Raw genomic sequence first — 14,897 nt, forward strand, 5'->3', positions numbered from 1 at the left:
AAGAGCTGGGTTGGAAGGGACTACCACAGACCTTCCAGTCCAAGCCTTCTGCCACAGGCAGGGATGTCTTCCACTAGACCAGGTTGCTCAAAGCCCTGTCCAGTCTGGCACTGAACACTTGCAATTATGCAAATGATCCACAACTTCACCACTAGTTCTAGAGCGAACCTTGCTCATTTTAGACCTCACTGAGAGCACTTTTGGAGGAAGCGTTAACCTTGATAGTAGGGAGAGAGTTTTGTAGCAGGTTTTGCTGATCTGTGCAGGGAGACTGAAAAATTGCCTGGGGATAGTTAAGTTACACATTCTTGAAAAGCAGATTAATGGCCAGCATGCAGGTGGGACTGTCACAGCCATGAAATAAAAGACTGTCATATGCCTACAAGTCATTATGAGACTCTCAGGTCTCTAGAATATCCAGTGTGCAGGACTACATGCTATTTTCTTTAGAACTACAGAAACACATAACCTGCATTTACACTAGATAAAATATGATAAATGAAGTAGGAGATCAATGGACTCCTTTTTTCATTCAGTAACAGACTAAATGAAAGAATCAGTTAACCACTCTAAGACTGCTCTTGCCATCATAATAAAGTATTTTTAAAGTTGAAGGGGTCGACCACAATGAAATTCTATGCCTGATAAATAAAGTATTTTGTACACAATCTAATTTTTTTTGAGACTGGGAATGCCATTATCAGCATGATCTGAAGTATGCGTGTCTGTGTGTACATATGCACACATATGGACACATTTTTATGCTTAGAATAATGTAACTGATCACTTTCCAGACAGGAACATGTGGCTCCCTTTCTTGCTGTGTGTCACGCAGCCAAGCAATGAATTTAGACAGGCTTTCTACTTGGAGGTTTGGGTTTATTATTTTTTTAGAAGTGCCTGTTTTAGAAAATGTTTTTGCAATAGGAAAATGCCTGTGACTAAGAATCATGACACATTTTGAAGACAGCCTCAAGTTACTTATTGCTATTAAATTAGGTACTAGAGCAACTGAGCAGGAAGGCACATGAATTTCTAGCTGTTGGGTGTATATAGCCTGTGTACCATACAGTTAGAGAAAGAAGTCTTCCTTCTGGTCATTTTTTAACATGATATAATTCATCTATTTGAGAATGATGACAAGATTTGGGAATCTCTCAAAGAACAGCCAAAAAAAATGCAACCTGACTTGGCTATGAGATTTACCATGCTTCTTTCAGCTGATTTTCGTCTAAATCCCAGCTTTCAACAGAAGTTAGCATTAAAAAAGCACATCACCATGCTAAACATTTTTTATTAGTCTAAAAGATATAATCTATCCTTGCTGATGCAAGTGAATGGGGAATGCGTTCACTGGTCTGGGGACTGGAACTTTCACTAAATAGGACGACATGGAAACAATTTCACAAACCCCATCCCAACTCCCTTAGGATGAAGTGAATGTATGAAGAAGTATACTTAAATGCTGTACATGGCAGGTGAAACCCTAGCTCTGTAACACTCAGTGAGAGCTCTGCCATTGGCTTCAGGGCTGGGATATCATGCTGCTCTCTCCCACACTTTTCTTCTGAAATTAATGCATTTCTATGCTTTCCAGTCCTTATTAGTAAAGTCAGTTATTAGGGCCTTTTGCTGTTCGATGTACATTCCCCTTTTCTACTGATATTTTAGCAATTTGTTTCAGTAACGCCTCTGTATCTGACATTTATTAGAGCACAAATCTGTGTTAGATACTTGCTAGCTCATCAGGCCCAGCAGCAGACTACTTGAGTCAGCTTGACAAATGGCCAGAGTTCAGAGTCTTTCCATAAATAATGACTTTGTGTTGTCAGTTATTTTGGCCCACGCTTACAGCAATGAGTTTCCAGAGCAGATGGAGCCGCTCTCGGCTGCCATCCCCTGTCTTCTGAACTTCCTGTTCTGTGCATGGTTCTCATCAGCACCCATTCTGCAAAAAACACCTACTTCATAAAGTTGAAATATGTCGTTTTTAAAGCAGAAAGAAAATGGATGAATGTCTTCTGTGGTTATAGAATTATAGAAAAAAACCCAAACAAACGTGCATTTGAATCAAAGTTTTAACCACACTGAAAGCTGTGCATTGTTTCAGTTCAAAAGGAACTCTAATCTGAGCTTCAAATGGACTTAAATTCTATTACAGATTATTCAGAAATTTCATCTCTTTCATGTAAAAATGCTTTTATGATCTTTAATTCTTGCTCACATAAATGTTATTTAAGTCATTCTTATTGACTTCTACTTTCATAAAAATATGCAATAGTTTCTACTATCTTGTAATTTTGAGGGCTGATTTGCACAGCGGTGTCTAAAGTGACCTTGAAAGTAAAAAAAAAAGCATCAATTCTCTGCAAATGAGCTCCCCTGCTGTCACAGTACATTATGTACATTGTGTGATTCCCATGCACAGCTGTTCACAATTCTAACAGCTACGCTTCAGACGCCGCTTTGCAAAGCCTCTTTATTTCAGTGCCCTTAGAAGTTAAATATGGGAAAAATAAATTTTAAAATACTGTAGATTTGTGGAATTACCAATTAAATGGAAGTTTTAAAGGCGTTTATATTTACAACAGCTATGTTTCCTTACAGAAGTTTAGAGACAGATGTGTAGCTCGGATCTAGCTACAATCCGAGACAAAAATAGTTTAAGAAAAAAAATGCCAAAGACTTGTACTTTCTAAATCTTTCAGTGTTGGGGTTCCCAGTTCTCATTGCATGGAATTGCAGAAAGGAGTCACTCCCTTCTCTTACTTCAGCATGCAATAAGCCCACTTTGTGTGGCACGGGATCATTGCAGTGGTTCCAGCAGACCTGGCCAAATGATGTTGCACAGTCATGGCACATAATCCAGGCATGTGCACACATGGCTCCCATCTTTCAGTAAAAGAAATGTCAGCTATGCAAGAGTCTGTACATGTGCCGTGCAGCCCATCCATGGGGAACCCAGTGTGCTGGGGAAGTGCCAGGCCTATTCTACATGCACAACATAAATGCACTGCATAGTTACTGCTGCACAACTAGTGCTTTGGTGGAAAAGAGAAGAGAGGGGCACCATGGAACAATGCCACTCCTTCCTATTGCCCCAAACTGTTCTCCATGTCATCCTTGCTGAGTTTTCAGTTTTTCAAGTCATTAAGAATGGAGGTCCCAATTACACAGATCTTGGCAGTCAGGCACATTTCAAGCACCCATTCTTAAAGGGAGGCTGAGCCGCACCATCCATGCTGAAGCCAGACATATGAAGATGGAAGATGATAGAGCATACTTGGCAGACTTTGCAGCTCTTCTACAGACTAATTTATTCGGTTCATCTCACTTTTCAACCACTCTGAACATCTTTTGGACTGCATTATAACAACAGCTTCTAGCTATTGCTAAAGTACTATCAGTCACTGTTTGAATTTATATATTCCTGGCATGTAATGATGTTGTAAAGCCAAAATAGACTTACTTTGCCTTTTCGTTTGAAAGCACAACATAAGGCGAAGAATATCTATCTACTGATAGGGAATGTATCCACATTAAATGGATCCTGCTCTGACCATCTTAAAAATGTAAAGATTTTTTACTGCATTTGTAATGAAGATTTGTAAAATATAAGACCTTTGTTAGCTAGAAAGAATAGGAGCCCTTTCTCATCTTCCTTCAAGATGGTTTCTTAAAAGGAGTCTTTGACAGTAATTTTTGGTAGGCATCAAATAATAAAAGCTTTGAATTGTCCAAATGCATTATTTTAATAAAATTAGAAACAGCTGAGGGTAGAAGCATGGAGCAGGAGAGGGAAATCTGCTCATCACCTGAGTGTTACAAATAAGCTGCGGGTACCTGCCTTTTTCCTTCAGGAAAGAGAGGTGGGTGTTTTCCTTCAGGAAAGAGAGGTGGAAGCACTGCTACTCAGTTTAAACTGAAAAAGAGTGTATTTAGATTGGCTGTAAAGAAGACTTTTTTTTAAATTGTGAAAGTAGTGAGATACTGGATAAGTGTCCAAAGAAGCTGTGGACTACTCATCACGGGAAGTGTTCAACATCAATCTAAACAGGGCTTTGAGATGATCTTTGAAGGTCATAATTCCATGATTCTATGATTCTACTTATTTCTTCTCCCCTGACTGTAATGTCACGCAAACAACTTCACTAAGGCACTCCACTTGGACAGAGTGACAAGCTGAGGAGTGTATAAACACATTGCCTAGAGGGGAAAAACCTCAGCATAAATATAATTGCAGCTACCTGGGCAGCAATCTTTTACTGCAAACAGAAATGTATTAAAGCCAACTCTATGTCGAAAAATGTGTGTAGAAGACTTCTCTGCTATCTAAGAGTGAGCTAATTATAATTAAAGCAAAATCTCCCAGGAATACCCATATGCATCCATTAACTTAAACAGAAAGCTTTGATAAGTGAAAATGGGAGATGAGAGGATGATCTACTTTGTAGGAAAAAAAGTTAATCTATCTCTCTGTCTGTATTTTAAGTAATATTCAATAACATTTCCCTAAAAGCTCAGAATGAACAGAGTATTTCTGTGTATCATAAGGGCATACCCAGATGAGAATGTCTACATTTCATTTTTTTCCCAGTAACATCTGACAAACATATTTGCTATCATATAGAATTTCCATGTTGCAGTCCTACTTTTTTACTTTTTTTCCACCAGTCTTCTGGGAAAATATAGTGAAGTTCAATGTTTTTCATGTTAAGCATGGATCTGTGCAGCTACCAAATGGAGACCCCTCTGTCTTTTAGAGCTGCTTGCTCTTTGAACCACATTCCAAGCTGAGCTTGCTCACTGTTAGCTACTTGACAAAATCTCATCTGCACACCCACGAAGCAGCACAGGGACATGACTGCAGGGGCAGGAGCCCAAACAATAACCTGCCCAGCTACTCCTACACCCATCACAGGGGACGTTTCAGTGCACCAGTAACCCGTCTGCACAAGCCCAGAGGAGCACTGTGGCACAAGGGCAGGTGGGGAACCTGAATGGAGGACTCAGAGGAGGGGATTTATCTATATATACACTGTGTGTGCATGTAGCTGCTGAGAATACATCTTCAGCCTTGCTAATGGTTGAACCTGGGGACATGGAACTATAGCAGCCCTGCATCTCATGGGCTGCCAGATTCAACAGAACATATTTTTCCCCCTACGAGTATGGCAATATATCTTCATTTTTCTACTAGTAAATGCAATTTCAGAACAGAAAAAAAAAACCCAACAAACCCAAAGTACTTTAAAATGCTTGAAAGAGATAGCAAGAGAGATTATAGATAATAAACTTTGTGTTTACCTTTCTGATATGTTATAACTTACAAACAAAAAGGACTGGAAACACATTTTTTTGACAATTATCAATCCCTTGTTATTAATTTCTTATTTTGTGGACCACCCTATTATACAGTCCTACTTATTTACAGAGCTCTGTTTGTAGAACAGGACGTTAGAGGGAGATTTCTGTGCCCTCAGACCTATATACAAGTGTGCTACTCCACAGTTAGATAGCTGTTACTGGTTTCCTACATTATTTATGATAAGTTTTATGCTATTTGTTTTTACACCAATATTGTCCTCTCAGAGATGCAGCATACACCACTGCTTGCTTGGGTTTTGACTCCCAAGCATATTTACATAGGACACCTACCTCCTCCCTTTGCTTTTGTAATGCTATGCAACTCCAGCTAGTCCCCCATGTAAGATACTCCTGCTTTGCTCCCTATTCCTAATCATTCTCCATCCTGTAAAATGCATCCTCTTTGGCATCCAAAACCTCCTTCCTTAACAAGCAACAAGCTCTCTTCTTTTTCCAGCTACAGCAATTTCTCATGCATGTGAGCAAATAGAACTAGAGGAAATCTCCTAGCCCAAATTCAGCAACATTAATGCTCCATCTGCCTGGCTGTAATTTGCTGCCAGAAGCTCTAGGTTAGGATCACCTGTCTGTGATACCTCAGCAATATACCACAGTCATTCTTTCCAGATAACATATCTCATTAGAAGTCTCAACATCTATTTTGATCTATGAAATTCTGCTCAATTTCTGGTTCTTTGACATTGTCCACTTCCTTTCTGCATGACAGCTGACCTTCCCCTGTACAACAACGCCTGACAACACCAGCAACCTACATGCATGCACCTCTAATACGCTAAAGCCATTTATGGGACCCTACAACTGTTCTGAGTCCGCTACCATTGAAGAGCTTTGCTAATTATCTCCCTGGATCCCAATCACTTCTTTCTCAGCATGACCCACTGTCTCCACATCCAACCGCATTTTGTTCAAAAAAATGAGCCTTAAAAATAAGATCTGAAATGTGTACAAGTACACAGCTATTGAGGACACAGAGTCCTTGCAAACGACTTTCTAAATTATACCTGTTTTCTGAGACCTTTCTCAGGCCTCTTTCTCAGGCACCAGGAACTGATGCTCCATTTCACTGACTGCTTTGTTGTAGAACAGAAACTGCACATAAATAAGTCAGTTCTAAACAGACATTGCTTTGAAGAGACTCTTCTCAAAACTGATCTAGCTGGCAGATACTGAAAGAATTACTACTTTGGCCATACCAAATGCACCCTAAAAACTAAACAGAAATATACACTTCTGGAAAGTGGTATAAACTACCAGATTGTTATCAGGGAGGAAGAAAGTTATCTGGAAGTGTCATTTATACTGACTTGAGAATGGTTATCAGGAATAAACAACGCAAGATCTGTAGCAGAACAAGCACATCCTGTTCAGAAAAGCTATATAAGGAAGATTCTGTGCCCCAGCCACAGAGGCTATATTATCAGGTCTTTACAGCACACTTGAAATAGAGCCCTGTGTAGCTCTGTTTTGAAAGCCCCTGAAAACCTATTGAAATGAAGGATAGGGGGAACTGAAGAGGCATCTTAATTAAACAGATTTGAAAAAATATCCTTCTTCCTTCCAATCATTCATGGACAAAGCAACCAGGCATTCCTACTTCAGCAAGAGTAAAATATTCAGGAGTTTTATTTCAGCTGTGACCCTGGGAACTTGGCCCTTTCATCTTGGTGTGGCGGAAATATGTTGAATATGCTCTTGTTTTGTAAAACCAAAATAAGGAAACAAAAAGAAAAAAGTCTCTTCAAACACCTGCCAACATGCCTAATATCAGGGCTTCACCAAGCAGCTTTCCTACTGCAAGTGTTTGCAACAAACTAAACGGGAACTTGCAATAATCAGCTTCATTCAGACATCATTTGCTTGGAGTAATAAGACAGAGTGAAAGTAAGCTTAGTCTGTGGAAAGAGTAGGAGATAGGACCATGTAATTGATGCAACTAGCAACTGTCTGATCAGTAAAAAGTTCCCATACCATCATCCCTTGGAGGAATTGGAAAGGCCGTCTAGAATTAAAGACAATACCTGCTTGAGACAGCAGAACCCATTGCTGCTCAAGCACCATGTGGTAAACACAGCCTCTGAAGATGAGTTTGGTGCCAAAAGAGAGACTTTACAGCCAAATCCAGCCCACACTCAAAATTATAGCAGCAATTACTAGTTGTTGCATTTTACTCTTCCAAGGCAAAGCACTGTGGAGAATATATGGATATTTATGTGCAGTAGTAACTGGAACCTAGAGTTCTCACCAGTTTCTCAGTTTGGCACATCAAGCCTTCTGCCTCCTCCTGTGCTCCTCACCTTTTTGAAAACATTCAAAGTAGCAACCCAGCTACCAGACACTGCATAACCTCATCACACATCTGTCAGGAGAAAAGTTTTCCCCTCTCACCAGATGAGCTTTACATTGATCCCTAGGAGACATATTCATAAACACAAGTCTATAGAAAAAATAACTCTGATGTAAAATTCTTAGAGAAATATTGGTGTACTTGAACTTTTTATGTCAAAAAAAGTTGCGACACCTTAAATCCTGAATGTGTGCTCCAGTCAGGAGTTTTGTAAATATTGTTTAGGTGACCTGTGACATGAAGCAGATCAGAGGATTACTGGGAGAGGAGTATCCTTTGAAGTGTTCAGCTGTGAAATATGGCATTTTGATTTTTATTTCTACCACATCATTACTGCTAATAGAATATATTTCAGCTATTTTATATATATATATATATAAAATTCTGGTATTTGAGGGCTTTTTTCTGATGAAATGGTGCTAACTTTAAAACCATGACACCTAACAGTCTGAAATACCAACATGTAACTGTTTTCATCCTGCAAACTTTGCTCAGACAAGAGCACAAAAAAGGAAATCAGCACTAGATCCTGCCTCATCTCTTCCAGCCATGAGTAGACTTTACAGGGCACATACCTTCATGGAAGTCCATGAAGGTGCATATGTGCACCATGTAACTGAATGTGTCTCCTGGGTTCACGCTTGAAAATTAACACAAGAGCTGTATTTGAAGCATCTCCACTGATAGCCTCTAAACTGTCTATCATTTTAATTTCAGCACCCCCATATTACAGGCAAATAAGAACTCTGAACAAAATTTTTCATACAAAAACCTCATGGTTTAGACTTTTTGTTTTTTCTCCTTTTTCAACTTTCCCAGATAATCCTTGTTTCTTGTACACTCTTCCATCTATTCATTTCCTATTGCTTAATTTTGTTTTTTACCTTGTCTATTAATTTATAGAACTGAACATAAGAAAGAGAAGAATGACTTCATTTTAAAGTCCCATTCTCAACTTATGCAAAATGAAACCCTCAAAAATGCGAATAATAAATTAATTTATTTGACAACTGCTGTCCAGGGTTAAAATACAGCTAATCTCCTACTTGCAAAAGACCTAATCAGATGTCATTTTTACTGGGTACAAGCCAGAGAGAGATTATATACTCTTTCCTGCATTTGAGTATGGGGAATTTCTGCAACTTGTTTTCTAAATGCATAAGATTATCACAATATTTCCACATTTTCAAGCAGAACAAAGTGAAGAAGACTATGCACTGAATAGCTCCTTCCTCCTCCCATCACGATGTGAGGGAAGCCCATCAGCACACTGCTGATGATCCAGGTTTCTGACGGCCACTATCCTATCAGGAGAAGCAGGAATTTATCTGCAGTGCCATTACAAACTGGGGTGAATTCCTTCATGGGTCACTGCTACCTCCTGCAAGCCCTGGCCCCGGGCACTGTCCTCCCCTCTATCCCAGAAGGTTCCTGCCTGTGCTTCAAGGTCTCAAGAGCCATCTCCTGCTTTTATACCTCTCTCTTCAGTACTTCACTCTTTGTGCCAGTAGGAAAGTAAGGTTCATAAATACACCCACTTTCCTAAATTAGGTATGCTGTCAGCAACACCAGTTGTTTTCAGTAAGTTACATGTGAATGTAACTCAGCTGCTTCCTGAAATTTTTCTAGAAACCTTGGATAAATACCTTCCAATCCTAGTGACTTAGGGAAATTATGCTTCCCTCCCTGGCTTATCATCTTTTTTTTTCTTTTTAAATAAATACCTGTCTCTGCTGGCAGTTAGCCACCATCACCTGTACTGACATGATCATATAGAAAACCTGTACGAATTTCAGAGACAAGAGGACAAATAAAAAACAGGTATTAAAAATTGCCTCGATCAACAGTTTCATTGAAGTTGAATTTTTTTGCTTATTAAGATTCCAAATTGAGATAATGCTATTTTTTTTAAGGGCTATACTTACATAATAACCCCCATTACTGTCCATTTGATGCTGAATTTTCAAAGAACATCAAAGTACTAAACTGGCAGAAATCACTGGCTGAATCCTAGGGATCCATGGTTTTTGAAGTATTCATCTTTTGGCAGCTGCAGCTTCTTCTGCAGGTGCAGGGAGAACATTTTATTTAAGTCACTTTATTCATGTAGCTCAAATCAAAGGCTAGTTCACTTGAAGCTGAGAAAATCCTTGCTTGTTAGATACAGAGAACCAATTTCCAATTTACGGATAAAAAACAGATAGCAACGGATGAGGTCTAGCCCAGTGAAGCTTTTAGGACAGTATCTGTCAGTTCTATTATTGACTAGAAAAACTTGCATTTAAATTTATCAAAATGCCTTTGAACTCAGTTTTAAAAGCCTTCAGCACATTTAAAGAAGCTTTGTATAACTGATTAAAACCAAAAGACTGTTTGCAGTTTTAAAATTTAATTTCACTTTCCATCTGGGCAGAGATTGATACAATTTATGGGGAACAAATAATCTATCCAAAAAATGCAAACAGAGGCTAAGGTATGTAGTCTCTTAAATAAATGTGGCTGCATCAGACATAATTTTCTGAGGAAGAAAGGAAGTCTAACTATTTTGTTGAAGCATTACTCCCTTGTGGAGCAGCATAACAGATATTTAGAAAGAATAAAGTATGAAAAAATGCTGCAAGGACTTTAACAAGCACATTGCCAGCACTGTGGTATTATTTTATAGCACCCCATATCCTTGAAGTGATGTTTCTGAGGGGGGATATAAACATGCCATACTGAGGCACTATAAAATTCCAAGACAACTGGAATACTTGCCCCAAGGGACCATTGCTAACTGGTTCTCCTCTTGCTGTATTTACTGGAGGTATGTGTTAAAAATGCAGTACTTTATAGAATCATAGAATAGTATGGGCTGAAATGGACCTTAAAGATCATCTAGTTCCACCCCCTTGCCAGGGGCAGGACAAGGTTACTCAAAGTCCCATCCAACCTGGCCTTGAGCACGTCCAAGATGGGGTATCCACAACTTCTCTGGGCAATCTGCTCCTTATAATTTTTCCAAGTATCTAATCTAAATCAATCCTCTTCCAGTTTAAACCTATTCCCCCTCATTAAATCACTATATGCCCTTCTAAAAAGTCCCTTGCCAGCCCTCTTGTAGTACTAGAAGGGTGCTATTGGACCTCTCCAAAGCCTCCTCTTCTCCAGGCTGAACAGCCCTTGTTGTTGAAAGGCAAATTTCAATTTGTGTCTAGACCTCTGTGTTCCACAGAGCATAAAACAGGACCTTCAGCAGCAGAAGATATCTCCCTGAGACAATGCACAGGGGGCCAGGGGAGCTCCTCTCCATGTGACTTCCCGCCAGGAAGAGGAGAGAATGATGTAAGGGAGGTAGATTAGATTAAAATGAATAAAGGAGAGTATATAAAGATATAATCAATGCCCTAGAGAAAAATGCTGTGGGGACGGGGAGGAAAAAGGGAAGTAGGGATTAGCAACCATCCAACAACATAGCTGATAGGATGCATTTCTGCTATTATGAGGAGATAAAAGCTGCAGCACAATGATAGCACCAGCTATATGCTGAAGGGCACCAGAGGGACTGACACAACTTCTATCTCCAAGAGGAGTGCCTGCTATTTCACTTCACCAACAATTCAACAACCAGGGTAAAGACTGAACAGAAAGAGCAGGAGGATGCCGTGGTGAAAGCTATGGAATTCATGAATTTGGCTGATTAAGTGCTAATCATGTGGAACAGAGTTCATGAAACAAATGGTTGTCTCGGCTGTTCAGCAGGCAGGGTGACAGCAAGAGTCCTCAAGCCACCCAGCACCCTCTGGCACTGCAAACTGACTCCCTCAGCCATGCTGGTACAAGCTGGTGGACAAGCTGCACTGTGGACCAGATCAGGGAATTAATCGAAGTTAGAACCAACAACAACCTGTAAAAAAATGCTGCAAACTACTATAAGTCTCTGCTTTTTTACAGGGTTACAGGTTTTCATTACTTGTCCTTAGACTAATGGCCAGAATTCAATCTCCTTTCTCTTGAATTGTTGTGCATAGGGGAATTTTTTGCAGGTGTTTAAGAAAACCGAGCAAGCATTTTGCATTATTTTGTTAATATTTATAATACTTAATAAATAGTTATGGTATTTCATGGTGACCTTTTGCTTTTTCTGTGCTGGCTTTTACAAACAATGGCAGTTACTTGTGGTGTAGCATTTGTGTGGATAAACTGAGCAACCCTATCTGAACAAAATACCACTTGTACTCATAAATAAGAACATATGCTATGAAGCTTCATGCACAATTTGAGGTATATTAAAAAAATCTGCCTCTTCCATTCTAAACCATGTTAACACTTGTATTCAAAACTATCTTTACAAAAAAATCTACTCTTTCTTATGAAGTGCAGAAGATGCCAAAATCACAATAGAAAATGAGCCATTTAGTTCCATTTCTCCTTGGAAGACAGAAAACAGAAGCAAGGCACTGCTTGCAAGGAATGCAAAGTGATTGTGTGAAGGAAGTTATGAAACGAACTAGTGGATAAGGCTGTGTTTGGAGGCACATTTTCTTCTTCCCATCTATTCCCATGCAAAAATCCAGATAACAATGACTTGTGGGCCAGCAGCACTCCCTTCTCACTTTTGTGCTAATAAGTACCTTCCTCTTTGATAAATAGGGTTTAGGAGCAGAGCCAGTGTCCACGGTGTGCACCTCTCCATTTCAATCCCCAGCACTTGCCCTGCCCTCCATCCAACCCAGACAAGGTGAGGGAAAGCACGGACTCCAGGGCTCTGTAAATAAATCTGAACTTCAGATGCCCTCAGTGATGCATGGTGCCCTCCCAAGGGCCTTGTGGCTTTATGCCAAGTGTCAGAAAACTGAGCTGAGATCCCCTCTGGGTCCATCTGCAAAATATCAGAGAAGAATTTCTACCTGAGCTGGGACTGCAAGGGAGTACTTTGTTCACAGTGACTGAAAATTGTACTGAAGTGCCTTCAGTGATAATCTTTTCAAAATAGCTGGTGAATTGCGTTCCAAGAAGCTACTCCATCAGCTGGACCATACAGCAACCTGAAGAAATCACATGGACTTGACTCTCGGGGTGAGGAGCACCAATCTAGCCAGTCCTCACTCCTGGGCCAATAGTGACAAACATCTTTGGAGATTCTGCCACCATCAAAAAATAACCTCAGGCACTTAATATGAGCAATTAACCATTAATAATACCAAGGCACCTCTGCTACTGCGCTGTATAAAGTATAAGTAAAAGCCTTTGCCCAAAGAGCCCCTTAGCAGCCCTTAGTGACTGCTGTGCCTTATATCCAATATTTGATACCTGCTGGAAAAAACATACCCAACAGAGGCAGAAGCACTGACCACAGGCATAAGCCAGCATGATTATTTCCACCCTTCAACAGTAGCTCTGTTTTCACTAACCCAGACACAAACACAGAGGCTGATACATCATACAATGTGATATATAAATATTTTCTATCATGTCAAGGGAATAATTTGGCATGGAACGAAACTGGAAAGCAGACAACGTTTTAGCATAATGATATAATTTTTTTTCAATTTCCTTTTCATACCTCCAAAAAAAGCTATTTTAAAATTAAAACTAAATAAAAATAAATATTTTTCATACTATTATCACATTTCAGTAGCTTGTGCTTTTTCTTGCTACAAACATGAAATTCAGCCTCACACAGAAAAAAAGGTGTATTGTCATTAAGGTTTCCAGTAAGGTTAACACATCTCCTAAACAAAAGCAAGTAAAAGGGTTTCCATTTTCAGACCCATGATTGAAGAACTTTTTGTCAACTCTTAATTCAGACTCTGTATTCAGATTTTGTAGTTTTGTCAATTCTCAGATTGCAATTTCCTATCTAACAATGTTTTTCCCCTTCTATGACTATTCCTCCTGTGCTATCCAAGGATCTGAACAGAATCTAGCCTCATTTAAGGTAGAAAATATTCAGCTTCTCTAAGTTCTTTTAGAGAGAATGATGAAGATGCTAGCCTTAAAATTAAGCTCCAAAATCGGGTTTGTTTTTTTTTTTCTATTGCACACTTCTTTATCCTGAATTCATTGGTTGTCTGGCCTATTTATAATTTTAGGGTAGTTTTTAGTTTTCTTCCCTTTCTTTTATTTATAAAGCTATTTTTAAGCCTACAGGATTACTCAGTTATAATGTAATGACATAAAAGGGCCTTTTGATACAGCCTTTTGATTTTCCTTCATTTCATGTTTTCCTCTGAACATTAACAGAATAATGTTGCATACTATCTTGTCCTTCTTTTTTTTTTTTTTCCTTATTGTGAAACAGTACAATACAGTACAATTTACCTGAATTTCTAAATTTTAGGTTACTGAACTTTCTAATCCAAGTATGTTTTCATGGTTCCTGATTTAGGGCTCCTTGATTGCTACTATCATTTCAGCACATCTTTCCAAACATCTGCATTATACATATAATTGTGCTATCATGATCAAAAGACTTTCAAAACAAAGATCAAAATGCTTTTTTTACTTCACAGATGAACCAGAGTTTGCTTAATGATTAAACACTCATGCCCCAAAATCTTAACAGTGTTTTATTGCCCACCCCAACCTCTCATCACTCACACTGATGTGGGCACAGGGTGGAAATGCCAAGATGTTTTCACCACAGTTAGGGGAAAGGTAACTCTCAGGCAACAAACAGCTCAGCTTTTCTTGTGGGGTGTTTATCTCTCTTTTTTTGAGGGGTTGACTGGAGATAGAATTAGTACTTCAGGCTATCATTGGTTTGTACCACATCAGTTTTTATGCTGTAATCTCTTCTGGTTTGGCGAGCAAACACAGCAGTTTATTAAGGGCATGACCTAGAGCATGCTGATGTAAGTGAAGAATTCATATTGACTTCAATGATCTTTGGGCTGATGCCTAAGTAAACTCAAAGACATAAGCCCTATTTAGTTAAAAATAGCAATGCTCTTGAGACTTTCTAATGCTTTTAGGGGTGAGAACCATTCAAATGAAAAGATAAATTTTCAGCTCAGTGTTAAGAACCCTGTGGACAGCTGCCATTGGTAACTATACATGCTCCTCAATAAACTTTTAATTTGCACAACCTGCATAGCAGACACTTGACTGCATGCCTTGCATGCAAAACCGATGGGAAATGAGATTTGCCATAGATTTAAACAGCAACATCAAGAGCTTGCAC

The 14,897-nt window shown here is 39.2% G+C and overlaps 1 protein-coding gene across 1 annotated transcript in view; it reads right to left on the minus strand.

The window, feature by feature from the left end:
• The window catches only part of SCFD2 (sec1 family domain containing 2), a gene marked incomplete at its 5' end in the record, with an annotated part of 187,813 nt that overhangs the window by 77,458 nt on the left and 95,458 nt on the right, over positions 1-14,897 (minus strand). The window lies entirely within an intron of this gene.

The sequence above is a fragment of the Fringilla coelebs genome, assembly GCF_963513975.1.
Source record: "Fringilla coelebs genome assembly, chromosome: 4".
NCBI lineage: Eukaryota > Metazoa > Chordata > Aves > Passeriformes > Fringillidae > Fringilla > Fringilla coelebs.